Raw genomic sequence first — 18,991 nt, forward strand, 5'->3', positions numbered from 1 at the left:
AACTTAACTGCTTTATACAATGTCAACTAACATTACAATGCAGGATGTTAAGAATTTTCTTGTTTTGTATGGATGGGATATTAGAAAGGGTTGAGGACCTACCTGGAAGGAACTTCCTACCCACGATGATGATTATTAGTTTCATAATCAATATAATTTTGCTAAAGAAATGGTTCAAAAATAGGGCAAAATATGACAAACTTATACAGGTTATACGGTCATCGCAGGATGGTTATGAAATCCTAGTACAAATAATTCAGGAAGTGGAAAATTCCTTGCAGGATAGTAAGGAAGGTTTGGTAGAAAATATTCAGGATATTAAAAATGATAATGTAGGTCTGACAAACAGGTTTAAAGAGATGGAACACAAAATTGAATTACTTTCAGAAAAAAATGTGTTCAACAGACAAAATAGAAAAAATGGAACATAATGTTGAAACGTTTAACCAAAAAACTGTTCCATGTTTGATGATTTCACTAACAAACTACAAAGACTGGAACATAAGATTGAAATGCTAACAGAAAAGATTTGTTCCATGTCTGAGAGCAATGACAAACTGGGCCCAATTAGCCTCGGCAGTGCTTGAAAATTCTTGTCAAATTCAATGGAGAGCTTTATGGAGGCAAGAGGCGAAAGCCTTAGAGATTCAGGAATTAAAGAATGGTCATGAAGCACCCCAAGACAAGATTCTTGGGGAGGGTGCTTATGCTGACCCGCAGGTTCAGTCTGCATATGACGAGCACATGTTATCTTTATGCCATACAGCTGCTTTGAATGCTTTGGATAAGGTTTGTGAAACAGGAGAGATAATGCAACCCTGTACCAAGGTAGTACAGGGTCCAAGGGAAAGGTTCACAAAATTTTTAGAGAGATTGTCCAGAGCAATAGAAGTACAAGTAGCAAATCCAGAATCTCCTTATAGAATCTTTGGCATATGAGAATGCAAATCCACAATGCAAGCAGGCACTTTGACCATTAAAAATAAGATCAGCGCCATTGGAGTAATGGGTCTTATATATAGCGAACCTTGAATGTAGAAGTCAAGATATGGGAGCTTGAGTAGATGGAGCTATTTCTACAGGCTTGAGGAGGCACCAGGATGCCAAATACCCAACCCGTGACGATATAGAGGCCTGGGTAGGGGAGGCAATCTCCAAAAATTTTAACAGACATAAAGATGCCACATGCTTTAACTGTGGTAAAATAGAACATCTTAGTAGGAACTATAGACAATGCATTCCTAGAAATAATGCTTCTACCAGGAATGCATCAAACAGAAGGCCTCAGTCTCCTGGTTTCTGCAGGAGGTGTGAAAAGGGAATAAAATTGGACCAAAGAATGCTGGTCAACTACAGATAGACAAGGTAGACCTTTACCACTGGGAAACTTATCCAGGGACCTCAGGAAGGTCCCGAAACCCAAGATAGTCTGGTCATTCCCAGTGACAGTGGAAGACAACCTCTCCCAGGACAATTAGAAGATCCACTGCCCATTGCAAATAATACGGCACTGGATAATAACATTAGCTCCAGAGGATGAATCAATTATATCAGAAGGAAATACAAAGCATATATTTTGGCAAAATTCTATACAATATCATAGACCCAAGTTACCAGCCAAAGTAAATAATATGGTGATTAATGGCATTTTAGACACCTGAAGTGATGTCACCATCATAAATCAGAAGTCTTGGCCCCTAATTTCACCTTTAAAAGAGGTTAACATTCAATTCTTAGGGATTGTAACCCTATCTCAAGTTAAACAGAGTGTTAGATGGATTGACTTTATTGGGCCAGAAGGACAGAGAGGAAGGTTAAAGCCATATGTTGCAGATATTGCTATAAACCTCTGGGGTCGTGATCTATTACAGCAATGGAATATGCAGATTAACATTCCTCCCATACCCGCTAGGAATTATAGACAAGCTCTTGGTGGTAGAAAGAATATAATAAGGCAGTACAGAAAATAGATGCCAAATGTACAGGCTGTACAGAATCAGGATGCTAGTGCCAAACCTACAGAGCAACCAAAAGCTCTAACCATAAATGGCTAACAGATGAACCTGTCTGGGTGGGTCAATGGCCTATGACATCTGAGAAGTTAGAGGTTTTGGAGAAGTTAGTTCAGGAACAGCTAGATGCTGGAAATATTGAGGAATCAACTAGTGCATGGAATTCACCTTTTTTTGTTGTCAAGAAGAAGTCAGTAAGTGGAGAATGGTTACTGATCTTAGAGCCATCAATAAGGTAATTCAGCCTATTGGGTCTCCACAACCTGGGATGCTGTTACCTTCTCTAATACCTAAGAATTGGCCAATTATAGTTATAGACTTAAAAGATTGCTTCTTCATCATACCATTACAAGAAAACAACAGAGAAAAGTTCGCCTTCACAGTACCTACCTATAATAATTCCTGACTGGTACAGAGATTCCAGTGGAAATTACTGCCTCAAGATATGTTAAAAAGCCCAACTTTGCGTTAGTATTTTGTGCATAAACCTCTAGAAATAATTCGTAAAAAATTTCCACATTCGTTAATATATCATTACATGGATGACAAATTACTGTCTGATTCAAATAAGGATACTTTGGAAAAGATGTTTGAAGTAGTAAAGGAAACTTTGCCTCACTGGGGATTACAGATTGCCCCCAAAAAATACAAAGAGGAGATTCTATTAACTATTTAGGTTATAAAATAGACTCTCAGAAAATTTGACCGCAGAAAGTACAGATCATTACCGGACTTTTAATGATCTTCAAAAACTATTAGGAGAAATCTCTCAATTACAGACAATTATCGGTGTAGAAGGGCATGATTTAAAACACCTGAAAATGGCTTTAAAAGGAGATAAAGACCTAAACAGCCCACAAGTACTATCAGCTGAGGCTGAAAAAGAATTAGAATGGGTAGAAAAGAGAATATTAGAAGCACATGTGGACCGTGTGGATCCAAAGCTGGACTGTATTCTGGTTATTTTACCATCTAGAGAATAACCCTCAGGAATATTAATGCAGAGGGAAGACATCATACTAGAATGGGTATTTCTGCCACATAAACAGAATAAAAAATTGAAAACATATATAGAAAAGGTCTCTGATTTGATATTAAAAGGTAAGTTAAGTCTTCGTCAACTGACTGGGAAAGACCCAGCTGAAATTATTGCACCTTTAACGAATGAGGAAATTTCCTCCTTATGGAAGGATAATGAGTATTGGCAAATAGCTTGCAATGACTTTTGGGGAACTATTAGTAATAACTATCCCAAAACAGAGAGAATCAAATTCATAAAGAAAACAGTTTGGATTCTTCCGCGTATCGTGAGGCAAACACCTATTTCTGGAGTTCTTACCTTCTACACGGATGCAAACAAATCAGGTAAGGCAGGGTATAAATCAGGAAATATAAATAAAGTTGTTCAAAGCCCTTACAACTCCGTACAAAAGGCAGAGTTATATGCCATTCTCATGGTACTTAAAGACTTTACCGAGCCTCTCAATATAGTCATGGATTCTCAGTATGCAGAAAGAGTTGTCTTGCACATTGAGACTGTAGAATTTATTCCTGATAGTACAGAATTAACCTCATTGTTTTTACAATTACAGGAAACCATCAGAAACAGGACTCATCCTATATATAAATATAACACACATCAGATCCCATACAGGTCTGCCAGGTCCTCTGGCACAAGGCAATGATGAAATTGATTGTTTATTAATAGGCAATGTGTTGGCAGCTTCAGAATTTCATAAGAAACACCATGTTAACAACAAAGGTTTAAAGAATGATTTTTCTATCATATCACCTGGCAACAAGCCAAAGAAATAGTAAGAAATTGCCCCACTTGCTCATTCTACAATCAAACTCTGTTACCGGCAGGTTGTAATCCTAAAGATAATCACAGAAATGAACTTTTGCAAATGGATGTATTTCACTTCCAAGAATTTGGCAGTTTGAAATATGTACACCATACCATAGACACGTTCTCAGGCTTCCAATGGGCTATTGCCCTCAGCTCTGAAAAAGCTGATTCTGTTATTACACACCTCTTAGAGGTGATGGCTGTTATGTGTATACCTAAAACAATAAAAACTGACAATGCTCCAGCATGTCTCCAGTAAATTGGAACAATTTTTCAAATATTATAATAGAAAACATGTAACTGGTATACCTTACAATCCCACAGGACAAGCAGTGATTGAAAGATCTAACCGAACCTTTAAAGAGATGCTTCATAAACAGCCAGGGGGAACAAAGACCCCCAAACACAGGTTACATAATGCTTTACTAACATTGAATTTTCTTAACGCTGATGAAAAAGGACAAACTGCAGCAGAAAGACACTGGACTATAGTCTCTATAGAGAAGACTTCTGAACTGAACCAACCAGTGTATTTTGAGGATGTTATGGCCTCAGTCTGGAAACCAGGATATGTGTTATGTTGGGGAAGGGGTTATGCTTTTTTTTCCACAGGAGAAGAAAAACTTTGGGTTCCATCGAAATTAATTTAGATTCTATCAGAACAGAAGACATCTCAGGAAGAGGAAAGATAACAGCTCATCTACAAAATCATATTCTACAATGGGTAAAGTGACCTCCTAAAAGGAAATAGAAGTGTTTTGTTTTTTGTCTACACAGGTAAACTCAGCAAAGAATACTGGACATATAGATTCCTGAAGAAGAATGAATAGCTACCCTGAGGACCATCAAACAAACAGTAACTCACTGTTTGGTATCAAAGTCTAAACTCACTATATTGTTTTTTATAGTACCATTTTATCTTTGTTTCTTCATATACTTCAGTCCCCATTCATTTAACTGAAGCTGGCTTTGAAGTTGGATTGGCTCTCCTACTCTAAATTCAAACATATTATTTAAATAAAATTTAGAATTTCTATATTTTATCAAAGAGCCATTGATATAAGACAGAAGAAAATAAAATTAGGGACTGTTATCTGTGGATTTCTTTTTCTTAAAATTCTAATTTCCTTCATGTTCACCATGTTCCCTATTGTCACCTCTTCCAGTATGAATACATATAAAAGTTACGATATTTCTTTGTTAACATTAATGTTTGAGTTTTCCAGAAAACAAGGGATTTCGTGAAGCAATCTTCAACTGCTTCATAAAGAGAATGAGGATCCACTTCCTTGACTCCACCTGATTCGACTGGAGGCATCTGTACTGCCCCACATCATCGACTCCACCTGTCAAGCACCATCCTGAAACTGGCTTAGAACTACATCACTCAACACAACTCCGGACCAAGGAACTGAAACAGCACATCTTCTACAATCTGGCCTGAGCTTCAGATGAGAGCTTCAATCAACACTAGAACTCCAGTCAGGAACTTCAATCAAGCATCTTCTGCCATACGGAGACTGTCTGATCTACTGAAGATTTTGTTACACTAACATTTTTCTTCTCACAGGTCCCCATGAGATTGTCATCGTCCCATCTCAGCAGGAAGTAGTTTTGAGAATTCCACGCCCTCTCTCCCTACTATTGATATTATAGGATAGTTTACACCTGTTAGTATTAGTTTTCAATTATTTTAGAGTTGGGATTGGAAAGAGGTATTCAGACTTGGGTGTTTCTTTCAGATAAATTTAGATTTAGATGGGATAGATGTTTGATACATTTTGTTCATTGACACAAGTTAGTTGTTTTAAGTTTAAATATTCTTTTTAGACTAAAAGAGGAATTGTAGGAGGAAAACAGAACTCCGCCATTAGCCATGTGACTTATTAGAGGCACATACAGATGAGGTAATAAAAGGGCAGTTTACCACACCGCTAAACACACCCACTTTAGGCATGACTAAAGACGTATATGGACATAGGCGGTGAACTACGTCACTAGACAGGCCCACTTTTGGGCATGGCTAGGGGCGTTATGGAGGAAGGTATAAAAGATTGAACAACGGAAGTCTCTCTCTCTCTTTTTCCGGCTTTCCAGCTTCCAGTTTGGCGGTGGAAAACTACTCGGCTCATTTGGGTTACTTGTTTGGTCTTTTGTGAGTAATTTCTACAATAAATACTTATTTTTACTTTCAGTAAGTGTGCCATTTATCGTTGTAGCATCAGAGGACTTACCCTCTCTTTGGAGCAGATGAAAGGAGAAGGAGTGGGGGGAATGGGAGGAGAAGAGGGAGGAGGAACTTGGATTGGAATATAAAAATTAAATTAATAAAATAAAAGCTGAGTAGGATCAAAGTTTGAGGCCAGCATGAACTCCATGAGATCCTGTCTCAATGAAGAACAAGAAAACACATTGCAGGGTTTCGCAGCACATAGTGTGCTTTGGATATTTGTTTAAATCCTTTAAGTTACATAGTAGATCTATAACTTTTTGTGCTTAAGATAGCCAAAAAAACTTAAGCAACTCATGACTACAGTCTTCATGTCTTTGTCTTTTATTATATTTTGTTTATTTCCAGGACATCCTGTGGAAGTAGGCTTTTTCCTTCCACCATGTGTGTCCCAGGGATTTAACCCAGGTAATCAGGTTTGGCAATATGTTTCTTTGTCCACTAAGCCATGTATCTGGCCTTGTTTTTATTTCATTATTTTTCGAAGTAACTCACTCAGGCCTGATATTGACTGGAGCCCACACTGGCCTCAGACAAATAGCAGTCTCCTTGCCTTAGCCTCCTGTATGCTGGGATTGAAGGTATCCCTATTGTGAGCTTTATATGGAAGTGGCAAACAACTTGAATGCTAGCGTTTTATAGCCCACACAGTCTGGTGTTTGTCAGGATCTACTGTCTCCTGAGGACTTGCTGCACTCTGTGTGGACACATCTGTAAGGATTGGAGGGAAAACTATATCTAGAAAAGGATTCCAGAGTGGTTAACTCAGGCTTTTCCCTGAGTGATGAGTAGTTTGTGAGAGCTCTAGGAATGCCTAGAGCTCTTTAATCCTCACAGAGATAACAGTTCATGCTAAGCAGGCTTTCCTATAAATATACTCCCTCAATCTCTTTGCATATCATCTGCTAAATTTAGCCACAGATGCTTATGTTACTTTTTTTTTCACCATAGATGGCCTTAAGCAAGGTATTCTGAAGAGGGAAATATACAGGGCAAGCTAGAAATACATTCTAGCTTTATTTCTGATTTTATCTCTGACCTTGGATAACTTATTTCAGCTTCTTGTACTGAAAATATACAATGATTTCACGTCCTGCCATAAAATGAAAGTGAGAAAACTGAAGAGATATAAAAGTTGCCATAGTGGTTGGAACTGCTTTTGTGACAGGGGTCTGGTTATAAGGACACAGGTGTCATTTTTCTTGTTTCTCACCTCCTTTAGGGCCCCAAGTAGGTTAATAACACCTGCATTTCTATAATGTCCCAGAACCTTTAATGTTTCCTGTGCTTTACATAGTGAAACTTTAAAACCTAACAAGACAAAGGTTTAAGATACCATGATAAATGATTTGCCAAAATACATATAATTCATAATAAAAAAAAGAAATGGAATGGTTGAGACAAGGTCTCAAGAATCCCAGGCTGACTGCAAACTTGAATTCCTGATTATCCTGCCTCTATCTGCTAAAATGCCTAGCATTTTATTTTATTTTCATTTGTTTAATCCAAAGGGCCACTCTCACTCCATTACTGTGAACTCACTATGTAACCCAGGCTGACCCCAAAGTCACTGTGATCCTCCTACTTCAGTCTTGAAAAAACTAGGATTTTAAACTCAAATTCAAATCTTACCTCCTGACTTGGGGTCCAGCTTACTGTATTAGCCAACCTCTGATGTTAGCCAGGAGGTGGTGGTACACACACTTAATCCCAGCACTTAGGAGGCAGATGTAGGCAGATCTCTGTGAGTTGGAAACCAGCCTGGTCTACAAGAGATAGTTCCAGCACAGCCTCCAAAGCCACAGAGAAACCTGTCTCAAAAAACAAAGCAATAAAAACCAAACAAACCAAAAAAAAAAATAGCTCCTAATCCAGTTCCTTATTTTAAAGATTTATTTATATGTTCATGTGTGTATATGAATACATGTGATCAGAAGAGAGCTTCAGATCCTCTAGAGCTGGAGTTACCTGTGGTTGTGAGCTGGGAACTGAACTCGGATACTCAGGGACAGCAAGAAATCTACTTAATACCAGGCTGTCTCCTTAGTCCTTATTGTTCCAGTTTCACACTCTGATTTATAATATAGGACTCAAGTGGAAGACCCACTGAAGAATGTTTAATGGGGGCTGGAGAAATGGCTCAGTGGTTAAGAGCACTGGCTGCTCTTCCAAAGGACTCACGTTCAATTCCTTGTACCCACATCCAATACCCTTTCTTGGCCTCTGTAGGCACCGGGCATTCATGTGGTACACAGATACACATGCAAGCAAACAACCATATGCACTAAATAAGTAAAGATAGATCAGATGTCAATAACTTCCTTTAGTGACATAAATTTTAAATATCTTTAAGTACTTCTTCAACTCACTGTTTCTTATATATTTTTCTATGCATTTGGCACCATTAAGTAGATATATCTTTAATTTCAAAATACTGTAAACATTACACAGTTAAGAGACCACAAAGTAAAGACAAGAAAGACAGATGAGTCTGATTATTTTACAGTACAATGGTTTGGCAAATGTCTAGCTATCACGGACCACCCCAGTTGGGTATGGAGGTCCCTAAGATGAGAGTCCTCAAAGACGAGGTGGGTAAGGATTCGGCAGACAAACAGAAACAAACACAGAGGCAGTTTGAATCTGAGTGTATTTTGCAGTTCTCAAGCAAGGCTTCTTGGGTATGTTTTGTGAAACAAACCCAAATTGGTGGCATTATTGTTACTTGGCACAGTAATACAGAAATCTTCTAAGGAACCAAAACATAGACTCATCTAAGGTTAATCAAAACACAGAATCATCCAAAGCTAATGGCATATTTTAAAAATCAAGTTAATAAATTTTTGTGGTCAGTTATTGTTTAACATCTATTACCTAGTTCTTGTGAGTTTTTGAAATATTGAGCTATTTTAACTATTTTAACTCTTTCTTATTAAAAGTATTTATATATATACATATATATGTTATTTTTAAATTTAAATTTAAATTAGAAACAAGGTTGCTTCACATGTCAATTCCAGGTCCCTCTCCGTTTCCCTCTCCTCCTCCCGTGCCCTCCCACCAACCTCATTTCCCCAGGGAGGGTAAGGCCCTCCATGGGGGTGCCCATAGTCTGTCATTTCATCCAGGGCAGGGTCTAGACCCTCTCCCAAGAATTCAGGATGAGAGTGCATCTCTCATTGTTGGATGGGAGTCCAAAGTCCATTTGTATACCCGGGATAAATACTGATCTACTACCCAAGGCTCAACAGATTACCTAGGCCTCCTCACTGACACCCACATTCAGGGGGTCTTGATCAGTCCCATGCTGGATTCCCAGGCATCAGTCTGGGATTCAAGAGCTAACCCTTGTCAGGTCAGCTGTTTCTGGGGTTTAAACCAGCCCAGTCTTAATGCCTTTAGTCATCAGTCCTCCCTCTCTGTCACTGGAATTCTTGAGTTCAGCTCAATGCTCAGCCGTGGGAGTCTGCCTCTGCTTCCATCAACCACTGAACGAAGGTTCTATTTCCCAGACTCTCTGGCCATGGGATTATAGTCTGGCACTCCCCAGATCTATGTCTAAAATCCATATATGAGAGAGTACATGCCATGTTTCTCTTTTTGTGACTGGGTTACCTCGCTCAGGATGGTTTCTTCTAGTGTCATCCATTTGTCTGCAAATTTCAGGATTCCATTGTTTTTTCTGCTGAATAGTACTCCATTGTGTAAATGTACCACATTTTCTCTATCCACTCTTCAGTTGAGGGGCATCTAGGTTGCTTCCAAGTTCTGGCTATTACAAATAATGCTGCTATGAACATAGTGAAACAGACATCCTTGTTGTATGAATGGGCATCTTTTGGATACATGCCTAAGAGTGGAGTTGCTGGGTCTTGTGGTAGGTTTATTCCCATTTTTCTGAGGAATCTCCATACTGATTTCCAAAGTGGCTGTACAAGTTGGCACTCCCACCAGCAGTGGAGGAGTGTTCCCCTTTCACTACAACCTCTCCAGCATAAATTGTCCTTGGTGTTTTTTATTTTAGCCATTCTGACCGGAGTGAGATGGTATCTCAGAGTTGTTTTGATTTGCATTTCCTGGATGGCTAAGGATGTTGAGCACTTTCTCAAGTGCCTCTCAGCCATTTTAGACTCCTCTATTGAAAATTCTCTATTTAGTTCTGTAGCCCACTTTTTAATTGGATCCTTTGGTGTTTTGGAGACTTGCTTCTTGAGTTCTTTGTAAATTTTGGAGATCAGCCCTCTGTCAAAAGCATTCTTTACCAAACACTAAGCCCACTCTTAATGATACACATACAGCTATGTGAAATTTTACTGTTGGGAAAGTTTTTATCAATACTATTTGTCCTTATGTGAATGATGAGAATGATTTGGAAATCACTGGTTTTCCGGAGATGAGGCCATGGCTAGTGACCCCATCTCAGGGAATGGTTCCTTAGCTATTTCTTTCACTTGAAATGTCAATGTAGGCTTTTAGGAACATTTTGTAAATATGAAAAAAGAATAGAAGAACAGAAATTGCCATGAGAACTGCAGCTCAATATTTTTCTCTGTTCCAGGAGACCTCCTTCTTTTGAAGTTATTGCCTCAGTGTGTGCAACTTGTCACACAGAATCTACTGGATTTGGTGTGAAATCTAGTAAAATACATCTGGATTCAGATTTGGACTTCTAAATGTGAATTTCAATTTCCTTGTGTGTAAAATGGGATCAGCTACTAATTTCACAGGTTACAGTAAAAGCTAAATCAATATTGGCATGTGGGTAATGTACAATATGCATGAGGAACTCCCTCTGTGTGTGTGTATGTGTGTGTGTATGCACGCACGCGTGCATGTGTGTGTTGTATTAGTGTTTCATAGAGCAATTAATACAGAATAAATGGAAATGTTATGACATTGGCTGAGGAAAGCTGTTAATATGTTGTGTTTGGAAAATATTAAATGCAGTTTGACTTGCATTAAGGAGGCTGTGAATACCGGAAAGCAACAAACACTGCTTTTACCATGTCTGCATTTTATATGCTAGCCTAAGGCTCACAACATGGAACTTGGTTAATAATTTATTCAACTGAAGGTGTATAAGCTCAGCTCAGAGAAAAAGCAAAAGCCTGAATGCTAAAACCCCTTGCCTGCAAGACATAAACAATATCTACCCTACTCTGAAAGATCCCAAAACAAACTGAGGTATGATTCTTCCAAAGTCTATCCATAGGAACAAATGAGTTCATTATGCTTATCCACAGTCCTAAAGGCAAAAGTATGGGTATGGTTTGAATTTAATTGGTCCCCATAAGCTCACAGGGAGTGGCATTATTAGGAGGTGTGGCCTTGATAGACAGAGCATGTCACTGTGGGAATGGGCTTTGAGGTCGCTTTTGATGTCTGTAGCTCCTGATACCATTGAAATCAATGCCAATGCAAAAGGTCTGGGCTACTACTGGGGCTCATGTTGGTGTCCAAGGGCCAATCTGCTGAGGGGCCATTGTGATCTGAGTTGCCTGCACTGCCACCATAGGCCATGGTGACATCCAGGCCCAAGTTGCTGCTGAGGGCTGTGTTCCTGCTGGGTTCTATGATGATATCTATGCCCTTGTAGCCACAGGGTGGGTAATAGGAGCCATTTGTGCTGAATTCTGAGGCCTATGCTGAGCCTGCCCTTACTCCTCACTGGCCTTGGGATAGCTGGCCCTGATCCTCACTGAACACTGCAGCAGGAGAAAGATGGCCCCACCCCTCACCACAGGAATGGGACAGCTGGCCCTAATGGCATGGGCCTAGGAGAGATGTCTCTGCCCCTTTCCTGAGGGGGCAGTCCCAGTTGCCCTGACCTACCAGCTCAGCTATCACTCAGACCCACATTCTCGGGTTTGAATTGGCCCACCTAACATCTACCCCATCTATGATCTGTTGGAGTTTTTGAAGGGATCGGTTCTACAGAATGATAATTTCAGGATCTCTAGGACTTGGGGCAACAGCAGAATATCTAAGAGGAGTTTTTGTGAGGGTTCAGTGATGATGGCATGCCAGAGGCCTTGAAACAGACGAATGACTCATTGAAATGAACGTCTTGTGGGTGGTACTGATTGGACAACAGAGTACATTGTGTGACACACTGTGGCTCCCAATGACACTAGGATGAATGAAGAGGAGCTGGAGAGATGGAGTAGTGAGGTGTGGCTCATTCATTTGTTTTGTTTCTAATTAATTGGGGGGGCATGCTGCAGGGGTAAGGGAAGGCTATGGAGGGACTGGAAAGTGAGTGGAATTAGGATGCATGATGTGAAATTCCCAAAGAATCTATAAATAATTATGTTAAAAATTAATCTTACATTCTTTAAAAACTAAAATAAAAATCATATGAACACCATAAGGGGAGGGAGTAACATTAAAGCAACCACACAGGAAGGTCTCCTCTCATCAGGAATGTTGGTTCCCTTCATCCTCTGGTCCCTTCCCCAATGCCACATGAAATAGGACAGAATTACATACAACTGTTTAGGAAAGTGACTCAGGTGAGGGTCCCATCTTCCTCCCTGCCCCCTCTTTCTATGAGGAAAAGTAAATAGTGAGTAGGCTTAGCTGTGACTGTTTTATGAGCAGATTCAGCATCAGGGAAGATGGCAGCTGTTTGGCTTGTAACCCTGTAGAGCAGTTCTTCAACAGAAAACAAAGAACCTTCTCATGGATGGAGACACTGCCTGTCAGTGTCCATCGACTACTTGTTTTTTTTGTTTGTTTGTTTGTTTGTTTGTTTTTTGTTTTTTTCAAGACAGGGCTTCTCTGTATTGTTTTGGAGGCTGTCCTGGAACTCGCTCGGTAGACCAGGCTGGCCTCAAACTCACAGAGATCCGCCTGCCTCTGCCTCCCGAGTGCTGGGATTAAAGGCGTGCACTACCAACGCCTGGCTACTTGTTGTTTTATACCAGCTATATGCAAGGAGCAATGAGCGCCCTTGCATGACAAAGGGCGACCAATGTTGGCTTGTCTAAGTGTCCTTCCACCTACACACAGCAGCCCAGACCTGTTCAGGCAGTGAATCCTGAGCGCTAAGCACTGCCCAGGCTGCTTGCCAAAGGCCCAGCCTGACTCTAGTGTGGGGCTTAAGAAAATCTATGTGAAATCCGTCACCCAGCTTCTACAAGTTTATTCATCCACTAAAGCATGGAAGAAAGGAAAACTAATTTTGATCAATTGTAAGTCCTAGGTAGCAATGAAGGATTTAAATAAAGCAATTGCTTGCTTTCTAAACTACAAAACAAACAAACAAAAACATGAGGGTTAAGGGTTGACCATGATTTTTAAGAAAATTATTAAATTTATTGATTGATTAATTCATTGATTGGTTGATTGTTGGGGAGGCTGCTGAGGTATTCATGTGGTAATCAGGAAAATGCACAGGAACTAGTTCCCTCATTCAAGCACATAGGCCCTGGGTCATCAGGCTTGGCAGTGTGCATCTTTACTAAGCCATTTTGTTGGCCCTTCCTGCTCTTTTCTTTTACTTTGCCGCCTCCAACAATCTCATTTGCTAAATAACTCTTCAATCCACACTCTTCTTTGCGTCTACATTGCAAGTACTAGTCCAAGGAGGTATCATCGTTTGTCAGTTTCCTTACATTTATTCTGACCCTCCTTCTCATCAGAGATCCTCCAAAAGGCAGACTTTGTCCTGCCCCCACCACCACTCCACCCTTGCTGCCTAAACACCTTGGTTGGTTTCTTTTTGTTCCCATGATTAAGATCAAAACACATAGCATGTCTGTGATAGTTAATCAACTTTATAGGACCTAGAATTACTCTGAAAGCAAATCTCTGGCATGTCTGTGAGGAATTTCTAGACTGAGTTAAGTGAAGGGAAAGGGACCCATGCTAAATGTAGGTAGCACCATTCCTTGGCCTGGAGTCTCAGACTACACAGAAAGGAGAAAGGGAGGTAAAGGCAGCATTCACTTCCCTCCACTTCCTGGCTGTGATCTCAGTGTGAAAGCAGCCTTGCTATATTCTTGAACTGCTGCAGCTGTCCCTTGGGGGCCATGATAAACTGTATCCTTTCTTAAACTATAGGCCAAAATAAAGCCTCCCACACCTAGATTGCTACTTCTCAGGCTTTTGACCACAGCAACAAGAAAAGTAACTAACACAATGGCTTAAAAGGCAGAATGTTCTCAATTACTACAGTGTGCTCTTAGTTACCAACAATATAAATTGATTCTAGCTGATTTAAACAGCAAAGTAATACACTGAATAAAAAAGAGATTTCCTAGGACCAATGAGATAGGTAGTTCAGTCTTAAAGCCATTTGCTGACAAGACTCACAGTGCCAGCCACAAAATGAGAGAAAAGAAGCCGCTCCTACAAGTTGTCCTATGACCTCCATGCACATATTCACACATGTACACAGACAACACACTCACACACAAAATAAATAAAATGTAAGAGAGAGAGAGATTACCAGTATGAATAAGTGACCCAACTAAGACAACTGGAGCCAGGCTGAGGAAATGGTTGCCACAGCATGCCTTGCAAACACACTGGAAACATCTGCAGATGCCACTGCCACACCCTTCAAGAGCAGAAGAGAGCTTACTATGTATTTCTGGCTGAAGGCCCAGACATTAATCAGGGACACTGGGTTGACTGAAGCCAAGCCAGGTGCCCACACTTCACTATCTGCCCACTGGGTGGCTGCAATAAGGCTGCTGGCCTTCAATCAAGAATCAAAGTGAGGAGTTTCCCAAACACAGGAGGTGTCTGAAATGCTGAGCAGCACTCCTCCCCAGAAGGAAGACACAAATAGAAGTGGGGAGGCCAAGTTCCTTATCCTAGGACCCACGACTTTGCGTTAGCCCCCAGCTCTATTCCATTCTTCCTTCGCCCATCCCCACATTCCAGCTGCCCTTTTCTCAAGCACTTTCCCTACATGAAAGGCCCTTTCTGCTGCCCAAAATATTGCTTTTACCTCCAGTAGCCCTCTCCACTTCTTGTCTGAGCCAATATCAGAGTACTGTCAGAAAGGATGGCACAGGCATGGGTGAGTTCAGTGAAGGAACATTCATTGATGGAAGAACCAGGCATCCTGAGCTAGGAGGAGTAAGAAGATGACTGGGGCCCCAAAGGATATTGCCATTAAAAGAAAAGAAATCAGTAGAACCTTCGATCAGAAAGAAAAGAACCTGGTTTCTCTTTGTCTACCTGCCCCTTGTCTCCTGATGCATGTCTCTTTTGTCAAACTCAGTATGAAGCTACAGGAGCAAGGCAATATTAAGAAAATGGTGGGTGATTCCGAAAACTCTAATAAAAATGAACCTGTAAGCCAGTGTTCTTTGTTTTACTGTAAGTCTCTGTCTTGGTTGGCTTTAACTCAACACAGCATAGAGTCATCTAAGAGGAGAACTCAATTAAGGGCTTTGCCTAGATCAGATCAGCCTGTGGGCATGTTGTGGGGGATTGTCTTGGCTATTAATTAATGTAGGACAAATTCTTTCCTGGACTGATGGTCCAGAACTGTGTAAATAGCTAGATAACTAAAATATATAAGTAAATAAATAAACAAAATCTAGCTAAGCATAATCCTATCCTTGAGTCAGCTAGAAAGCAGCATCCTTCATGATTCCTGCTGTACTTCTTGATTCAAAAAATAGTGTAGAGATCAGCTTCCAAAGCCACTACGATAAACAAACACATGATGGGAGATTGGAAAGACTGTCACTGGTATGAGAGAAGGCAGTGGTTGATAGAGGATCAGGCCATTGCCCAGAGAGGATGTCTGGTTTTTTTTCTGATTTTCTTTTGCCAGGGAGATAACAAGGGTGGAGGGCAGATATGGTAGGACTGGGAAATGAGTGGGATTGGGGTGCATGATACTAAATTCCCAAAGAATCAATAAAAAGTATGTTTTATTTACAAAAGAAGTAAATTTATGTATTAGTAACCAAGTATGTTTGCCTAACAAAAGCATAGTTTTAAAATTTTAGGGTGTAAAGGTGACTAAGAAGACATTAGACTTCCACTTCTGGCACCTGTGTGCACATACACACATGTGCACACACATATATGAACACATACACTACATACATAAAGTAAGATAAGGATCTCAGTTGATATCTCTTGAGCTTTTGAAGATATGTACAATGTGGAACAATATGCTTAAGGGGTCACATTAATGCTGGGTGCAGTGGCACACCTCAAACCACCCAGGATTAAAAAAGCAATTAACCCTCTTCAAGCATGGTGGCAAAAATGTAAGCTTAGCACTAATGAAGCAGAGTCAGGAGAATTATTAGAAGTTCAAGGCCAGCCCAAAGTACATATGGAATTCTGTGTTACCAAGGGCTATTGGAAAAACCTTGTCTTAACCATCCAACCCTCTGCCATATCTAATTTTTGAGCAATTTTTAGGGGAAATGTTCCCTGCATCTGTTAGCCATGTTGTTTCTCAGTTTGATTTCTTCGTATACACACTAACATGTCTTCTGGTTTCAAGACTGCTCAGATTTTGCCTACATTAAACTCAAATGCTACTGATTTACTTTTATTTTACCAATAACTACTCTTGCTCAGTTAGCTTTCCTAGTTATTTATAGCTAACCTCTGGATCCTGGGGACGCCCAGGAGCTAGAGGAAGGGGCTGCCGCCTACCTTCGGGCGCGAGGTCTCTCTGGCCACAAGACCTCCTGCCTACGATCTTTCCTTGCTCCCTGATCTTCCTCAACCTTTTGCTCCCAAATACTCCTCCACTGTTGATTCTCTTGCCTCCTCTCTCGTTCAAGCTCTCAGCGACAAGTTTTCACAGCTCCTCTCCTCGGCATCACGTAAACTCCAGTTCCCTCTTTTTGACCCTGAAGGGTAGGGAGCTGAACCGCCTCTCCCTGCTAGACCTCTTCCTGCGGCACAGGGGCAACCACGCACTAGACAGGCGGCTCGAGCCGAAGAAGCGGCTCGCCAAAATCCTGATCCCGATGATAGAGCGGGCCTTGGCTATAGCCCACCTGCTCAAAATTTTCAGTAGTGGTCACTACCTCCCCTGCACCCCCCCCACAGATAAAATCACCTGGATAAATGATGATCCTGTCTGGGTAGGGCAATAGCCTCTAGTCAAAGAAAAATTAGAAGCAGCCCAGCAGCTTGTGCAGGAGCAATTCAATGCTGGCCATATAGAACTCTCCACATCTCCTTGGAATACCCCTATTTTCGTTATCAAAAAGAAATCAGGCTTGTGGATGCTTTATTTTTGGAAGCTACAGATGTAGTTTTTCTGGATGAATTGTTTTTCTTATAGATGTATCGATGTGGTATGCTTTTGTATTGATCTGCAGGGTAATTTGAATTTTATTTTTACAAACAGTTTTTCAATCAAATTCTATATTTGATACAATGTGTTAAAGGTAGATCAGCCTAGAGTCATGCAGCTAACAGCTGGGACCCCTGAGTGTCTAGGAGTCCTTAGAGGCTAGGTGGCCTCTCTTGGTAGTCCCTGTGGTGGTAGCGCTGGCTGGTCACAGGAACGAACCTTCAGGGCCCTCAACATTGCCCTGACCTCTTGGATTGTTACAAGGATTTTTCATGGGCATTTTGCTATACAGGCAGTGGACAATCCCAGTGGCCCCAGACATGCCATAAGCAACCTTTCTGTGACCTCTCCCTAACTCAGTTTTCACACCTATTAAAAAAAGGAATGTTACACTCCCTTGGTGTTCGTATGCCTCATTTGCAAATGCAAACATTTTGTTTATGTTTTAAACCCTTCCCCAAAGTAACCGTGCTGGCTGGCTCACCATAGACAGTACACGTGTAGCTCTGTCATGGGCATCCTGTGGCAGGTGTGCTGATCCTGTAAATTGCACTGATATTGTGACAGTTTTCTTTATCACATCCAGCAATGAATCTGCTGTACTCAATTGAAGTGATTGTAAACAGACTCGCAGTGGCAGGAGTGATGTGGATCTGGGACATTGCCTTGCTTCTACGATCCTAACACATTTCAGTATTATATGCTAGAGTGTGCGGACCAGACTCTGCTCTCTCGAGCTCTGTGGACTGGCCTTGTCTGACTTTCCAATAAAAAGTTTTCCACCTCTGAACAGCATGCTCTTTAAGACCTAAAGAGAAGGCTTGAATGTAAACGTATTAGTTAGGAGTCTTTGTGGCACTTTTGGTCTGTTTAGTTTTCTTGTGATCGGTCAGGCCCCCAGAAGTATGTCATTCTAGTTCCATGTGGCCTTTGTCAGCTTGGACAGCATCTGAATGGCCCAACTAGTGTTACCAGGCCATCGCTGCATTTCTTTAGCCAATCCTGAACTTAAAGCTGTGAGGGCACTGCTGTGTCACACTGTCGTTTATGATACATCCATGGGTGGCAGGGGCACCTGAAGCCTTGTGACCCTGCTGGGTTCTAAGTCCATGCTCTATTCAGCCCCATACAAACTGTCTGTGGTCAGGGTATCCAGTGTCTGAAACTAAAGGAGCTTTTACACTCAAACCGCTGTATGTGTGTGTATGTATGTGTGTGTATGTGTATGTGTGGTCAGTGCCATTACAGAGCCTTCACTTTGTGTCTTCGGATTTGTTCTGCCATTTTATTGTCTCTCAAGTTGAATGTATCGGCTTAGCCAAACCACTACAGAAGGTGGTTTCTAAAAACCTTTCAGACAGATGCATAAAAGCTACCTCTAACTTCTCTTTGGTTTGTGTTTGATCAGTCTAACTCTTTACAGTTAGCACAACAAGCTCATAGATTACATCACCTTAATTCACAAACACTTAGGCTACAATATTCCATCACTCGTGAACAGGCTCGAGAGATAGTTAAATCGTGCAAAGCTTGCCTCTCCCTTTTGCCTGAGCCTCATACAGGAGTCAACCCCCGTGGTCTTCTGCCTGGTGAGCTTTGGCAATTGGATG

General features: G+C 40.9%; 1 long non-coding RNA gene across 1 annotated transcript; it reads left to right on the plus strand.

The window, feature by feature from the left end:
* Nucleotides 1–5,990: 5,990 nt before the first annotated feature.
* On the plus strand, nt 5,991–15,403 carry LOC121134683. The gene is made up of 2 exons (XR_005871800.1): nt 5,991–6,499; nt 10,650–15,403. It is a non-coding gene; the product is annotated as an uncharacterized LOC121134683 (long non-coding RNA).
* Nucleotides 15,404–18,991: the final 3,588 nt, after the last annotated feature.

Source organism: Mesocricetus auratus, unplaced genomic scaffold (assembly GCF_017639785.1).
Source record: "Mesocricetus auratus isolate SY011 unplaced genomic scaffold, BCM_Maur_2.0 Super-Scaffold_100029, whole genome shotgun sequence".
Classification (NCBI taxonomy): Eukaryota; Metazoa; Chordata; class Mammalia; order Rodentia; family Cricetidae; genus Mesocricetus; species Mesocricetus auratus.